At 43.0% G+C, this 17,321-nt stretch overlaps 1 long non-coding RNA gene across 1 annotated transcript; it reads left to right on the forward strand.

Annotated features, from left to right (window-relative positions):
• Positions 1 to 318: 318 nt before the first annotated feature.
• On the forward strand, positions 319 to 11,206 carry LOC309535375. The gene is made up of 2 exons (XR_014221231.1): positions 319 to 423; positions 11,097 to 11,206. It is a non-coding gene; the product is annotated as an uncharacterized lncRNA (long non-coding RNA).
• The last annotated feature ends 6,115 nt before the right edge of the window (positions 11,207 to 17,321 follow it).

Genomic DNA, 17,321 nt, shown 5'->3' on the forward strand with positions numbered 1-17,321 from the left:
ATTGGAAAGACACACATTATAAGCCCATTCCTTCTCAGAAGGAAACTGCTTTTTCAAAAGGATGCTCTGAAACTTCCTGTCGCTCAAGGAAGTGTAGAGCACAAAACAATCATTTAATTTTCCCTCTTTCCATCTCAAGCAATTACTCAACTGCAGGCAATGAGATTTTGCAACAGCTTGTGGCACAGTGCTGCAGGAACCAGAGTTTTAAAAAGAGACTGGTTCCACACACACCCATGGGCATTTGCATTATACTGGGCCATTTACTTAGGAGAGAGCTTGACCTGAATTATGTACTTATACTTATTTAAACCTGCTATTGAGGATGATGGATATTTTGGTTCACTTTATAGCCGGCTTCAGAAATAAAGTTCTTTCACTTGGGGGCAGAAGGAAACTCGCAAGGATTTAATTTTAAAGTAAGTTATTTGGAAGGGGAGATCATCTATTATTGAAGGTGAAGTGCCAGGAGGAAAGATGGTGACAGAGATTTTAATTCTTTGCAAATCCTGCAATTTCATTACTTTCCTCATTGAATATTTATGTCGCAATGCAACATTAGCACTAGCATCTCTGGGCCTCCCAATTATTATTGCTAGATAACTTACAGGCCGATTGACAAACTAGTGAAGCCAGGGTGTTTGGGAATTGAGCCAGTTTAATCTTACAGGAATTTCCATTGATTGAACTAGTTTGTAGATCTCGGTCTTGGCTACTTTTGCTAGCAAGCGAATCATGAAATGATAGAGGCAGGCTTGCACTTTTAACATGATGTATTATTATGTAGTAGTGGAATGATTACTTGCCTTCCCCTCACTCCATTCCAGTTATTCTTTAGGTTTTCGGGAATAAATTCTACAATTAATTATGGAATTGGAGTCTGCACAGTTTGCAGTTGCTTCAGCTCAAATGGCTTATGACAGGGGGCATCTGGAAGTTTGAGAACATCCTAAAGGCAGCTACCAGTGGCGTACCAAACCACAAAATGGCAGGATGGTAAAAGCTACCTCCAGTAAATAAAAATGGAGCCTCCTAAATTTGCATGACTCCCATTATACGTAGCAAAATGTGAAATTGATACACTCTCAGCCAATGCATCTCCTTTTGACTTCTACCACTAGGAAGCAGCAACAACAATAGTGAAGGAGGTAAAAGGTGGTCAGGTGACAGCTTTGCCGTAGTGGATGTCAGGAGCGCTAGTTAAGAGCAGACTGACATGATGGATAACAATGTAGGGAAAAACGACACGTAAGCATTAATGAGTCTGAGGAACTCACCCAAAGAAAATACACTATACAGGAACAATTGGCTGGGGGTGGTAGTATGGTGTTAATTTTAGTAGTGCTGTGGCTTTTCTTCCTGAGCTTAAACTTAAAAGAAGGGGATAGAGACAATAGAGTGGCTTTTAAATTGTTGGCAGGAAGGACTGAGTTGGTTGATGAGATCGTGAAGAAACCTTGACAATAAGATTTTAGAATTTTTGCTTCCCACATACACAATTTTCACACAAGAATTCAATGGTAATAGAGCTTTGAATTTAACCGCTGAGAATTTGTGTAGTGTTTTGATGAAGGTGGGCTACTATGCATGACTTACCATGGCAATTGTGCATATTTCATGGTCTTTACAGATTCCTAGGTAAGATCCTCCCTCTATTGTGTGGGCAGGTAATCCCTCCCCTACCTGGCCTGGTCTCCTTGGCAACGCTTCCCCCAGGTGGGATTGGAAAACTGACTGAGGTAGGCGGAGACCTCCAGGTATCCCACCTGAGGGAAGGCAAAGCCAAGCCTATGCTGTTGGAGCCGCTCCAGATCCAGGGGCTGCATGTGTCCACGCAAAGGGCGCCCCCCATTTTAAGCGGGGAGCGGTCATTACAGATTCCAAAATAGTTGAAAGCAAACTCCCCATGTTGCTCCAACATCCAACCCAAGGTATAGTTAAATTAGAGAGGGAAATCAGAGGGAGGGGAATTTGGAAGTCCCAACCTTCACTGCATTACTGGTCAAACCAGGTAGGATGCCAAAAAGTCTTGCCACACCCTGGTAAAAAGGAGATGTGGTTTGGGGTTTGAAATAGTAACAAAGTTTTATTAAATACTGTTAAAGGATCTGCACGCAGGTGGCAACTGCTAGGTGAGCTAAACAAAATAGTGTGAGATCCCATAAATCTGAGGCACTGGAACTATGCTTATGTCTCAAATTTTGCAACAAACTGCCTTGGCTCAGGGCCTCAGAATAGCTACTTATAGCCCATTCTTGCTGGCACATCAATTGCGCTGAGGAAATTCTGTCCTATCTGCATGCCACAAGCTGTGCCAAGAGAGTAGAATAAGTCAGAGGTGGCTTTGGGGAAGCATAATCAGTTTGCCTGCACTGAGCACCGAGCAGAGAGAGCACTGCAGGGGGCACAGCAACAGCGATGAACAAGGGAAGAGAGGCGGGCCCCCAAACCTTTAAAGCCCCCTGAACACTGAACAAGTACAATGTGGAATGTGGTCACAGTGTAATCATGGCAAATCTTGTTGCATGATTTTAAGCATTTTAATTATTAAATGTAGCAGTGGATAAAAAACTGATGAAGCCTCATAAACATAATTGGTATTTATTTTCCCACATGGCAACACCAACTGCATTATGCTTTTTCACACGTACCTATTTTGAGTTGTGACAAGTGTACTATTGATCTTTTGTTGTCTCCTCAACCTGGTTTTCATTTTAAGAATAATACAGCTTGGGTTCCTAATAAGTTTTCTATGTATTATGGATACAGCCTGTGAAATATTAGCAATTTGTGCATGTTATGAATGGGTGACAGCTCTAGATAAAGGTCTGTTAGTCTGTGGCTTATTAGGGCAAGCAGTCTATCAGGGTCACACTAATCTCAGTCTGCCTTCAGCCAGCCCTTACCTGCCTGCATCCTTACTTACAACAAATAGGGGATATCTCTGGCTGCCATTGGCTTTGGTTCCCCACCACTATTTGTCTTATTGTCTTCTCCCCTAGAAGTCTCCATGGGCGCCAGCTACCACAGCTACTAGTTATCCAGGGAAAATGCTAGGGGCATGACCAAATTATTTCCAAAAGGTGTCTACAGGTTGGATGGGATTTCTGTTCACATTTATCAATTGATTGCATAAGAGATAGCATGGATTACATTTGACATGCCATAACTGTTGCATTTTTATTCTTATAAACTAGCAGTATACGGAATGAAACATCAAGTTTATCAGGACAAAACTTAGTAATGGACCCCTTTATTAGAGATAGGACCAGGGCAGGCTCTACTATTAGACAGAGAAAGGTAGCCACCTGCTGGGGAACAGAAAGAGATTGCAAGGAATTAGCGGACATAGCTGTGCATGCCATGCAACCTGTCCTGCTTCCACTAAACTAGCCTGTTGCACCTTGAAAAACACTATCCTGTCACTAGATTCAGCTTCCAGTCTGGTTGGCTTCTGTACGTCGAATGGGGAGGAGACGCCATCTTGTTATTTGCCTCAGGCAGCAAAATGTATTGGGCTGGCCTTGGACAGCTCTGAGAGTGAGATGGCATCTGTACTTTATGATATGTTCCAGATCTTGTAATGTGAAAAATAATTGATGCAGTCAAAGTGGGAAGGGGGACCATTTGTAGTTTGTAAGAGCTTTTACTGAGAGCCTGACATTTATTTAAATTCTACTAATGCTTGCAATTGATTCTGTGGTGAATAACTGTGCGACAGAAACCCCAGGACTATAATCCCACAAAAGTCAACTTCTACTAACTGTTATGCATATTTGTTAAACTGCTCATTTTTGTTTAATTACAACCTATCATACTTCTCAAAATTCAGTCAGACTTTAACTATATCCTTAGGAACAAAATAGTTCTTTGATTACAGATAAATTAGAAACTTTTATTAATTAAACAGAGCACATTTATAGTAACTGCAGACAATCTAGGAGAAAAGAGGTTTAAGCCTCCCTCAAAATTCATTTCTCTCGCTTAGTTCTCTCATTCAGATAGGCACGCTGCATGAGTTTACAAGTTGTTATTTTTTAATGTATTAACACTCTCAGCAATATTCTTCTTGGAAAGATTTGGGAGGCAAAGATTAAAGCACAGATCTCTGGCAAATTGCTTATTGAAATTAGCTGTCTTTTGCAAGGAAAAACTGCTCAGATTCAAGCTAACATCCAGTCCTCCAGCAATACATTCTGACTTTCATATGAGAAAGTGCTTGCCTGCCTGCCGCTTAATTTTTATAACCTCGAAGGGAGCGCATTTGCTTGGAGATTGCATGACAAGCAGAAACTGAAATTTAGGAGCTTTACAACATTTTTACTGGCTGATTTGATTTTTATCACAGCAACATTTTTTTTTGTCCTTACAATCATACTTTGTTCTGCCTTTCTATTTCACTGGGACAAATCCAACTGAATTAGCCATTTTATATTACAGCTGTCAAAAAGAGAAGTGTACTTTGTACCCTAGTGAAGGAAATTTTACTGTGCCATCAGTGCTATTATGAAAGAAAGTCAGAACAATCATTCTCACCCCTGATGATTCATAGGCCTTAAATCCAAAATGGATTGTTCAGATCATTCAGGTTCAGTCTCTTGCATATCACAGGGTGACTCGCTGTCAGTTGAACGCCATAGAGGGCCTGGATTTTTACAACTTGAATAACTCAATCTAAAATCAATAGATTTGTGTAACACATTTAGATCATATGTGTAATTTGCACAGTTTGCACAGATCTATACTAACAGCCATGGCTTCCCTTCAGAGTATCCTAGGAAAGGCTGTTGGGAATTGTAGCTGTAAACTATAGTTCTGAGGGAAGTTGTAACTGTTAACATGGTGTAAACATGCTTTAAATTATAGTGTGGATTTGATTATGGTAAAAAGAGTGACAGAAGGATGGAGGGAGATATCTGATTGATTAACAATTCATAGTTCTGGATTTTTGGATTTCAAAAGTTCTCTGAAACAGTAATATTAATAGGTGCAAAATATTACACTGAACTTAAATGGAGATGTTCTGAAGCCTCTATGTCCAAATTAGGCTTTACCAACTTAGAATCTTTACAACTCCCATCAGACTCCCATGGTTGTTCTGATTGGGGCTGAAGAGAGTTCTAACCCCAAACACCTAGCAGGCAGCAGTTTGGGGAAGACTGGTGTAAATGGTTAGTTCAAAATGTGGAGTGGATGGTGAGCTCAAATTTGAAAGTCACAGAAATGTTGAACAAATAATTTGAGAGCAAATGGAGGATGGAAGTTATTTGAAAACGCTGAGGAGGGAGCCCTGAAATAATTATTCAGCACCACAACCTCAAAAATGCAATCCTGTTTTTATATTGATAGAAAGAAGAAGAAGAAGAAGAAGAAGAAGAAGAAGAAGAAGAAGAAGAAGAAGAAGAAGAAGAAAGATAACCATTTGCTGCAGCTATTTATACAACTACACATCCACTTCAACAGGGAATAATAATCATATTAAGTAGGAGGAAATATGCAACTTGCAGTGAACTGAAATAACTAGGAGTTTTAAACAACTATAGTGTAGGCAAGAGGTTCTGCTATGTGTTTTGTGCATGGATGTGTGCATGTGACAGAGAGCAAGAAAGAAGGATTTAAACATGTTGCAAGAGGTTCAAGAAACAATTTGAAATTTATAATTCCTTGAGTTCAGGTTTACGAATATTTCATTTTATCAAGGGGATCACAGAGTGGGATAGTGTATATTTGACTACAAATCTGGCCTTTCCCGACATCTTCCTTGGAAAAGCTCCCAATATATTTCCCCCTTAGGAACTTTAAATCATTACTGATTGCATTACGTTCTGCAAGGCTGGAATGCTTCAGAGCACCCTGCGGATTTTAAAATCAGACACCTCATGCTTAATAGATAGCCCCATGTAGAAAGATGTGTAGGTAACAGTACCATTGCGTAAAAAGGTTTTTTTTAAAAAAAAAGAAGGTAAAGGACCCCTGGACGGTTAAGTCCAGTCAAGGCGACAATGGAGTTGTGGCACTCATCTCGCTTTCAGGCCAAGGCTCCCTTACCTTCTTTTTTTAAAAAAACCTTTATACGCAATGGTACTGTTACCTACACATCTTTCTTGTCCACAGACAGCTTTCTGGGTCATGTGGCCAGCATGACTAAACAGCTTCTGGCACAACGGGACACCGTGATGGAAACCTTCCCGCCGTAGCAGTACCTATTTATCTACTTTCACTGGTGTGCTTTCGAACTGCTAGGTTGGCAGGAGCTGGGACATAGTGTAATATAGTGGCAACAAGAGTAAATACTGGGAAGATGTGTTGTGGGTAGTGGTTAATGAGCTGGGGTTGTGGGCAGAATCAGATTATATTTGACCCCCTCCCAATCTGTTTGAGCACATCTGTTCCTCCTACCAACCCAAACACCAGCTCTGCCTTGATTGGCCTCAGCTGTCAATGGGCAAATGGGATGCCTGAATACTGCCTGCACATGTATCCTGTCCAATGTACATAGACAAAATGTCCATAGTAACCCTCCCCCAAAAGGGAGAAATTGCATGATTGTTGCCTGTACACATTGTATTTCATGTGTGTAGGCCATAACTGGACATGTCTTCACCATGTGAATGACCAAGGCTGGCAGAGGCAGGGCCAGTGTTCTGGATGGGCAGGGAAGGTTGGCCGGCATGGTCTTCTCCATGCAGTGGTCTTGTAAGGAGGAAAGTACCTACCTGCCCCATGAATAGTACATAATGGGATAAGTGGTTGCTGTTATCATGTACCTTACACTCTGAAACATTTTGCAGGATCCGAAAAAGGCTGAAAGTTCAACTGACTCCTGCTTCTTTTTTAATCTAACTATGATGACAACTTTAATACCAGCATTTTAGATTCTTCTTCCTGGAACCAAGCAGAAATAACTACACCAAACTCAGGGAATGTCCACCATATTCTTAAACACTAGCCAGCCACTGTGCTTACCAAAGTGTTGTTAAGTGGCATCTGAAGTCTGCCGTAATTCTCCCCTAGTTCTCAGTCACAAGGTGGTGGAGTGGGGAGGTCTGTTGAAACCTATGCCTGTTCCCAGACTACAAATTTGCAATTAGTTTCACAATACGGTCCGGTTACAATGCCCTATCATGAAAAGAAAGCCTGGCAGTATCTCCCTTGCAAAATTTGATTTGCCTTAGATAGTGTTAATTTAACCCTTCAGAGCAAACTGTCAAGTAGGGTTATTTTTCTCCAAAATCTGATCTCTAAGAAAGAACTGGCTTAAAATTTATTTATTTTTTTGCTTCCTTTCTTTCCTTCTACTATGTCTCTGGGCTTTCTTTAAATTCCCCTCTGCTATTTGCTGTGTCTGGGCAAGCCCTTCATGTCTGGTATGCACCTTAAGACAGAATTATCAGGGGAAGTGATCATTAGATAGCAGGTGGTAAAGTCTCTCTCTCTCTCTTTTTTGTCCTCTTTCCACTGGTATTCACCCCCACTCCTACCTGCCACAGGCAGAGCCTGTGCAAAGACAGGCACTGACACCACCATACAAGAAAACATCTGATGATGCATGCAGCTGGAATACAACCATCCTCACCCATCGGTTGTTGTTTTTGTTTCAGATTAAGACAAGCAAGATCTTCAGGGACCATGACTATGACCATACTTCTGCTGAGGGACTTCTGCTGGTATATCTCTGGCTCAGCCAGGGTGTGGGATAGCATAGCTCAGCCAGGAAAGTCCAAATCTACCAAATCTAAACTCTTATGTCCAGCTGGATCTTGGATTTGAATTGTGCTATAACAGTAACACATTGAATTTAGCTCAGTGATGGAGTGGAATAATAAGCAACGTGATATACGTAGGACTGCATCTGAAGACGGTGCGAAAACTCCAGCTGGTGCAGAATTTAGAGGCCAGGTTGCTCACTGGAACAAAGCGGTTTGAGCACATTACTCCGATCCTGGCCCAAATGCACTGGCTACTGCATAGTTTCCAAGCCCAATTAAAAGTGCTGGTTTTGACCTATAAAGCCTTAAACACCACAATACATCAAGGACTGCCTTTCTCTATATTAATGAACCTATCTTAGGCCCTTCTTCAGGTACCTCCCTCATGAGGGGTCCATAGAGTGGCGACACAGGAATGGGGACTTTCTGCTGTGGCTCCATTGGTGAAATGCTCTCCCCAAGGAGGTTTGCATGACACCTTTGTTACATATCTTTAGATGCCAGGCGAAAATGTTTCTCTTCAACCAGGTGTTTGACTGATTAACCTTCTATGGCTTTTAAATGTGTCTGTGGGAGGGGGAGTTACTGGTTTGTTTTACTTTTGCTTAGTTATGTATTTTGTTATATTTTTAAGTTGTAAAGCACTCTGTAATCTTCGGATGAAGGGTAGTATACAAATTTAATGAATAAAAATATAATACCCTGCCCTCATACTTCCATATGTTTCAAAGAACACTGGAGATATGAAAGTTGGATTACACTGTGTGTTTGTGACAGTGGGGGGGGGGTATAGCCCCTCAAGATCTTCTTAGCCCCAGCTAAAGTCTGTCCATTAATGTTTTTCTTGACACAAAAACAGGAGAAAAGAACTCCCCATAGAATTCTGCATCTTCAAAAGGGTCTAGTGTTTAATTAGAAGCAAGGTCTCTTCCTTCAATGCTCCTTTGGGATTCCAGAGGTAGAGTCAAAAACTGAATCTTCGTCTGAGAATGTGCAAGCAATTCCTGAACCAAAGCCTTGAAGAGCAAAGGAGCAGCTTTCATCAGACAAAGCCCAAAGATGTCAAAGATTTCCTATAGAGGGATCCAGCGGCTGCTTGTTAGGAAGGTCAGATGAATGTTAGCAGAAGTGGTGCAGTTAAGATATTTCAAAGCCTAATACCCATGTGGGTGTTCCAATTTGAATTTTGTAATTCATATTTTTGTTTTGGATTACAATTTACAAAACAGAAAACACAAGACAATCAGCTGGAATATTTTTACAAGAGCTATTCAAATAGGTTAACAAGATAAGACCAACCGCAGAGTTAAGCTGAGTAATTATCTATATGCTTCAGCTTGCATTCTAGAGAGGAAAATGAACCAACCCAGGTTTTGTCCTTTACCTTTTATTCAGTCTAAACAAAGGGCTTATCCACACTTACTTCCCCCTCCCCCCGTGCTTTCCAGGTACTGTCCACACTTAATAGCTCTGTGTCTGAATGCCCTTTTCTTTTTCTTTTTATTCTGTAGCTTTCCCTTTCTGTGGAAAACACAACTTTGCATTTGCTCCAATTCAGCTTTAGAGAGTGGCTTTTCTCAGGGAAAGCTGTGAAGCAAAAAAAAAAAGCAGGGAAGTGCTCGGACATGGAGCATTAAAATGCAAACTTGTGCCTGGAAAGAGTGGGACAAATGGTATTTGTGGATGAGACCAAAGATGTGTTATTTTTAAGTTGAACAATTAAATCCCTTCTGTTTCATTATCTATATATGAGTCAGAAAGAAAGGACATAGGGGAAAAGAAGGAATAAGCGGAAACTGACAATGAATGAAGTGGCCAGCCAAGTGTTAGGGAAGGAAGAAAAAGAAGAATAAGTGGGGGGTGGGAGGGAGAGGAAGATGGACTGAAGAAATAGTCCAATTCTTCAAGTGGTTGCTACACCTTCTGACCCCTTAACTTCTCTCACCCTTCATATATCCTAGTGCCTATTAGAATGCTCTCTTGTAGCCAGCACTGAAAGGCACAGGAGCCAAGTTGCATATTACAGTTGTCACCCTAGCAACAGTATCTCACACCTGAGTTTGACAGCAGGGTTGTATTACTGGCCTTTAACAAATGGATAATGAGGGGCACCACGGAAGACTTGAAGCCTCCCAAGCGTTTGTAGCAGTTTAGGTCAGCATGTGAGGCAGGGGTTGCAGAGGAGAGGAGAGGATTCAAGGAGACAGTGTGTGATTTCCCAGGATTGACTTGATTTCCTGATTGGTACATTTCAACTCATTTGTAGGCTTCTCCTGAAAAGTGCTAGTGAAAGGGCCAGACATCTAAGTACATGCAGTAATGAGTTCATGGAAAAAAGATAATATATGCTGGAGTGTGGAGCTCAGGTTACCCCTCTTGTCACAACTCTCTTCATTATGAAAAATCCATCATTCTGGCTCCATTGAATAGGTAAACTAGCAAAGGATTCCAAGACTCCCCAGCACGGAGGCAGATTTTATCTTGCCTGAGGCCAGACTAGCTTAACTTTGGAATGCACGTTAAATCCAATAAGTGCAGGAGTTAGTTTAGTAAGTAATTTAAGAAGACAGTACACTCCCTCCTCCCTCCTCACTACCTGTCAAAGTCCTGTAGAGGAGAATAAAAGAGCTGTCGAGGCCTCAAACTCTCTCCCCCACCACCATAAAAATGCAAGATATAAAGTAAGATGAACACAAAAAGAAATGTCTGGGGTTTGATTTGTGGCTTCAGTACACATTCTATCATGCTGCCTAAGCTTGGTTTTGATTTGGATACTGAATAACCATGCTTAATAGTCACAAGAAATGTTCAATTTTGATTATTTGGGCCTTGAGCTTAAATCCAAGGGTGCTTTTCTAGAAGCAGGTAATCTCTTCAACTCAGGCCTTTTCTGACTTAGCAGAAGAGTGCTGTGTGAGAAAAATGACCCAAATCTAGAGATGGTCTTCCATTCGTACAAGATTATTTGCAATTGTGTCTCCTAAATTTCTATATTTTGTGAATAGCAAACCCTACAGACCAGAATACATATAGTTTCCTATTTTAATATAAACCCATGTAGCAATGTGTATGCAGTTCTCATTGAAATGGAAACCACACACAGCAGTTGCTTTCAAGCATAGATACTTTGAATCTTCAAGAACACAGGATGCCTTGCATTCCAATGGGGACGGAATGTGCTCTAGCCCTTAGGTGCTACTTTCCCAGTGTATGATGGTCAGATGCAATGGAGGAACCAAGCTCCCACACCTGCTACTCGATTACTCCTTAACTTTATATAGATAGATACAATATTTCTTATAGGGCAATAACTATATCAGTAAAGGTCTTGTTTCTTTTTTAAAGGGAAAACTTATGTGACTTTTTCTTTTCTTTTCTTTTGAGGAGAGAATTCCAGACAACTGTAACTGCTCCACTGTGGAAGGCAAAAAAAGTAAAAGTGCCAATGTCCCCTCTCTGAACATATTATTAAAGGCATGGAGATGCTATATCCTTTACTTAGTAAGGTTTACTGAATGCTTTGTTCACTATTATCCATTTTAAGTCTGTGGGCCTATAGGAGAAATCAGCCAATACTAACCTCATTCCATTGCATTTTCTCCCTCTTTTAAGAAGAAATGTTCTCACTTTCTTTCTAGCTTTTCCTGCCTGTCTATAGCCTTAAGCAAGTTTCTCCAGATAAACCAGCCTATAATAGCATAGGAGGTTTTAACAGTCAATCCAGTATATTAACTGCAGCATAAAGGGTGTTACTATTCAGCCCCAGGACTAACTGTCTCTCTGGGGTTCTTTTAAATACTCCCCCCTAAAACAACACTGTAAATGCCCATAAAAACTCACAAACCTTACTCAGAAATATGATGAAGAGGTAAAAGGGAAGTTATATTGCTTCTTTTAATTAGTTTGCTGCTTTTCCTCTACTCACACTGGGTATCAGTAACAGAGATAACAACCTGATCCTGTCAATAGTAACATCACACACAATGCATTCAATTAATATTTGTCCCATCCAATATGCTACTGTCCATTATTTTCACATACACCCCTTACCTTCTTTTGTCATCAATGTCATCTTCTCTTTCTTTGGCAAGTGGCAAAACTCTAAACAGTTCGGGTTGTATCTAAAGTAGTGCTACATGAACACTCTTGTCAGTGCACTCCCAAATCTGTTCTAGGGCTTCCCCCAAAATTAACTGAATACCACTCTTTGCATCAGCCTTCCTTGATCCAAAGTTATGCAAAGTTAAGATGCATGTGGAGGAGCGGGGACGCAAACCCAGTTCACCAGATTAGGAGTCTACCGCTCTTAACCACTACACCACACTAGCAACAATTGGAAGGCACCAGATTAGGGAAGGCCACTTTACATGTTCTGGCTCAGCTCACCCACAAGCTCACTAGGTAGCCTTAGGCCAGATTTAGTCAACTTTTTTGGATCCAGGACTCACTTTTAACCCAAACATGCACTTGGGGACCCATTTCTTAATCAGGTTCATCAATCTACTGTACTTTATTGGCATAGAAAAAGTGAATCATATACATGGATCAGAGCACAACACAGTTAACGAAACATAGTAGGAGATACTTTAGGAAAAAATCTTTCTTAATCTTCTGCCATGTATTTGCATGGTGTTAGTGGTCCTGTTGAGACCCACCTTGGATCAGGCCTCAACTCACTAGTGCATGCCAACCCATCATCTGAAGACCAGTACCTTAGGCAAACCACTGCTTATCAGTCACTGGGCTCTTCTCGGTTAACATGGTGATAATTCTGGCGTATTTTACTGAATTGTGGTACGAATGAATTGCCACAGAGATGGATGACCGCAACTATTTTCAGGCTCTCTCACTTTCACAGGTGTTCATTCAGAGGTCCATCCCAACTTTTTTCCAAATGTGTCTGCACAAATCCAAACAAAAAAATAATCTGAATGTTACTCAAAATATTTCTAGACATATTTTCTCTGAAAACAGTAGAGCAGAGTGTTTTTATTATTATTAAAAAGAGGGAGGGCAGTGGTTTTTAATTTTTGTCAGAGCAGCCTCTGGCTAGAAAATAGGCTCAAGTCAAGAGCAATGAAGCACTCAGATGAATATACAAAGCTTAATCTTTTTCCTTTGCTCTTCTAGACAAAAAGTGTTGCTCCCTCCAGGCATACATTTCTGGAGTGCAAACTACAGAATCTGCAAACACCTGCTTCCTTTTTTCATACAAAGGGGTTGGAACCTCAGCTGGTATAACTCAGGGTTGTTTTGAAGGGGGTTTGGGTGATTTGGAATTCTGGATAACTTACTTTTGCTCTTCCATGTGAATACTTAAGCACTTGCACACTTGAGTTTTTAAGTGATACAGGATTGGATGGGGAAGTGTCTTCAGTGACAGCAGGTGAGTAATCTGTGTAAGAAATGTAGGCGTACAAAGCTTTTGACACTGAAAAGCTTTTGCACTTTTAAAATGAGCTATCCTTCATATGAGCATGAAAAGTCATTCTGCAAAATCTTCTCACTTGTGTATTATTAGTATCTTTGTAGAAAGGTCATCATTGTTAGAGATGATGACTGTCAAGGAGGGAAAGGGATACTCAGGGCAGAAATATTTCACAATTTGGAAAGCTTTTGAAAAGCTTTCGAGAACAAGGTTTATGATAGATCCATTCCCTGATCCTGGCCTCTATTGTATATAGAGACATGGTGAAGATATAGACAAAAGAGTTCATGATGCTAAATGTGTCACTTGAAGTCAAGGGTATTCATTTACCAGATGTTCAAAGGGCAGGTCACAGCAATACAAGTAAAAACAAATAAAAGAGGTAAATCAGTTTATAAATAATAATAATAAATAAGTAAAAATATTTAAAACAAAAGCCACATCATATTGATTAAATAAGACAAAAGAAGTACACCACACACACACACACACACACACACACACACAAAATACCTGAATATGCAAAACCAGGGTAAAGGAGTGGAAACTATATAATGAACATGCTAGATCACGGGTGTCAAACACAAGGCCCGCGGGCCAAATCCGGCCCGCCAGACCTCGTCATGTGGCCCGTGTAGCCGCCGTTGTCACTGCTGTTCTCGCTCGGGGCAGGACTTAGCGCACCGCTCGGGATGGCGGCGTAGACCCGCCTGCAGTCCCGCGACGGCAGGCAGCTCTGTGCCGCCATCCCGAGCGGGGCGGGACTTAGCGCACCGCTCGGGATGGCGGCGTAGACCCGCCTGCAGTCCCGCGACGGCAGGCAGCTCTGTGCCGCCATCCCGAGCGGGGCGGGACTTAGCGCACCGCTCGGGATGGTGGCGTAGACCCGCCTGCAGTCCCGCGACGGCAGGCAGCTCTGTGCCGCCATCCCAAGCTGCGCTGGTCCCAGGACCGCAGGCAGCTCTGCACAGCCACCGGGAGCGGGGCGGAGCTTCTCCCCCGGCTCCCGGTGGCAGGGCAGAGCTGCGATGGTCCCAGGACCGCAGGCAGCTCTGCACGGCCACCGGGAGCGGGGCGGAGCTTCTCCCCCGGCTCCCAGTGGCCGGGCAGAGCTGCGCTGGTCCCGGGACCGCAGGCAGCTCTGCACGGCCACCGGGAGCGGGGCGGAGCTTCTCCCCCGGCTCCCGGTGGCCGGGCAGAGCTGCGCTGGTCCCGGGACCGCAGGCAGCTCTGCACGGCCACCGGGAGCGGGGCGGAGCTTCTCCCCCGGCTCCCGGTGGCCGGGCAGAGCTGCGCTGGTCCCGGGACCGCAGGCAGCTCTGCACGGCCACCGGGAGCGGGGCGGAGCTTCTCCCCCGGCTCCCGGTGGCCGGGCAGAGCTGCGCTGGTCCCGGGACTGCAGGCAGCTCTGCGCAACCCTCAGAGCCGGTCTCCCGAGGGTTGCGGAGAGCTTCCTAAAGCCTGGAGAGGGAGAGGGGTCGGTGCGCACCGACCCCCCTCGCTCTCCAGGCTTCAGCGAAAGCCTGCATTCGCCCCATAAGACGCAGGCACATTCCCCCTTCATTTTTGGAGAGGAAAAAGTGCGTCTTATGGGGCGAAAAATACGGTAAATGTCAAAGCCCATCAACTTCGGGGGTCTCAGCCTGCTCAAATATTTTAGGCCGATACAACCGGCCCTTTGAGGGTGACCAAACAGCCCCCGATGAATTTGAGTTTGACCCCCCTGTGCTAGATGCATCTCTGTGGGGATAGAATAACACCCTAGTCAAAAATATTGATAGCTGCTGAGGGGTCAAGAAGAATGAGCATGGTTGTTCTCCCACAAATGTCATCAACTGGGGTGTCCAGGGCAGATTCAGTGTTGTGAAGCTGGGGCAAAATGGATCCAGATAATGGTGTTTTACTTTAAATGCTGGTGTGATGGGTGGCTTGGAATCTGCCATTTGAGAAGGGTCCTAACCCTTTCCTCCCTTGCCACAATCCCAATTGAAATTGTCTCCATGCCATATATTAGCTTCTCAGAAGGCAATCTTCTCTATGAACCTACGGAAGCTTGCCATTGGGGACGGTTTTCCTTCAGACCACGATGGAGGCTATTAACAGTATTTTTTAAAAGAAAGGAAAAGGAAAGTAAGCAAGCATGACACTTGGCCCAGAATCAAAAGCTTATTGGAAATATTGGCTCACAGCGTGCTGTGTAAGTGAAAAGGGAAACTGCTGGGAATTAACTGTGTGGAAACCCTGCAATATTCACAGTGGGAGTTCACATGCACTGTGGGAGAAATGTCCTCAGTTACTAAAAGACACTAAGCCCTCCATTCTCCTCTTAAGCAATAACAAAGAGGGTCAGAAACTTGGGTTGAGAGACAGCCCAACCCCCACTCCTCCCTCTCTTAACAAAGAAGAAGAAGAAGAAGAAGAAGAAGAAGAAGAAGAAGAAGAAGAAGAAGAAGAATTCAGTCTCCCTTCCAATGTTACTCCTACTCAGAGTAAACCCATTAAAGTTAATGAATGTGTCTAACTTAGGGTCATTCATTACAATGGATCTACGTTTAGTAGGACTAGCACGGGCTACAATCCTGTAGTTCCTTGTGTTACACATAACACTTGTGTTGGAGAAGCAAAGTAAACTGTAATTGCTTTCCTGGACAGTCGGCCCTACCACAAGCTAAAATGAGGCAGCCACCTCAGCCAGCAAATGTCAAGAGGAAGGGAGTGACAAAACTGTCTGTGTCACATAGCCTGCACTGCACTGCACTCCCTAAGCTAAACCTGGTGCCTTTAAGTGCAGTGGAGCTGTCCCATTGCCACCATCAAAGCTAGATTCAACCGCCTGTCTGGTCAGATTTGTTACATGTCATGGGAGAGGCGGCATCTTGTCCTTTACCCCAGGCACTAAAATGTATCGGGCTGCCCCTGTTTCCCTAAGCCAACAACATTAACCCACCTTTCTCATAAGAAAAAGTGAGTGTACACTGCTGCAAGAGATATTCCTCAGTAGGGAGTCATCGAATCATAGACTTGTAGAGTTGGAAGGGACTGCGAAAGCCATTGTCCAACCCCCTGCAATACAGGAATCTTTTTGCCCAACGTGGGGTTCAAACCTATGACTCTGAGATTAAGAGTCTCATGCTCTACCAACTGAGCTGCCCCCAAGACATGGTTAGAGACTGCTGTTTGGACTCCCAGCATGCTGGTTCATGTGACACTTACTTTACAGACAGCTAGATAAGGAAAGGATACTTGATGGTTGAGAGTTTGCCCTTGCTAACTCGGCTCAGTTAAGACATTTGCCCATGTTCTCCTATACTGTGTTTTTTATAGGGCCATCCACTCCTGAACTGCTTGGAACAAAGAATATGAATGTCACTGCTTTGTCCTGCTACTGAGTGAATCTGGTTGGCCACTGTGAGAGAAGAAAGAAAGACAGTGATGCTGGAAGGAAGCAACCAGAATATTCTAATGATATGCTATGGGGGGGGGGTTAATGTCAGAATGGTTAGATATGCGTCTGACATGCATCTTGTAAATCTCACTGTGTCTTGCCTACAATTCACAGTCCCATAGCTTACTATCACAAAGGTGCGTTTATCTTAGATAAATAACTTTTGGATGAAGTCTGCTATGGAGCACTTTAGAGCTATTGTAGGAGGGATTGCAAGCTGTGCAAATCCTGTGACCCTGCCTGATTGTGCAAGTCCAGACACAGAAGAGTTTGCGTGAGATGGTGAAATGAAATATACCTTGGAGACAGTGAGTGATGTCAGCTACCCCAGGCTCTGCTTGATGCCTCCTCTACAGCAAAGCTTCTGCAAAGCATGTCAATTCATGTTCGCTACTTAGACAAAGAAGGGAATTTAAATTCAAAAGGTGGCTTTCTTTTCTTTCTGGAGATTTAGGGATGGGCTGTTGCTGCAAAACACGAACATCTTTCAACTGGGCAGATTCAGAGCAGGGTGATGGGACTGAAGAATGGGAGGCTGAATTTTGAAGCGGAGATGAAAACAGCCATTTGCCTTTTCTTAATTAGACGTGAAAGGATCTAAGTGGATTTGCATCCCAGGCAGATTTATCCTATGCTTGTTTACTCAGAAGAAGGAACCACTAAGTTCAGTGGGTCTTACTCTGAAGTAATTGGACATAGATTCGAAGCCTCAGGCAACAATCCTTAGCAGTCTTACTAG

Source organism: Podarcis vaucheri (assembly GCF_965113315.1).
Source record: "Podarcis vaucheri genome assembly, chromosome: 6".
NCBI lineage: Eukaryota > Metazoa > Chordata > Lepidosauria > Squamata > Lacertidae > Podarcis > Podarcis vaucheri.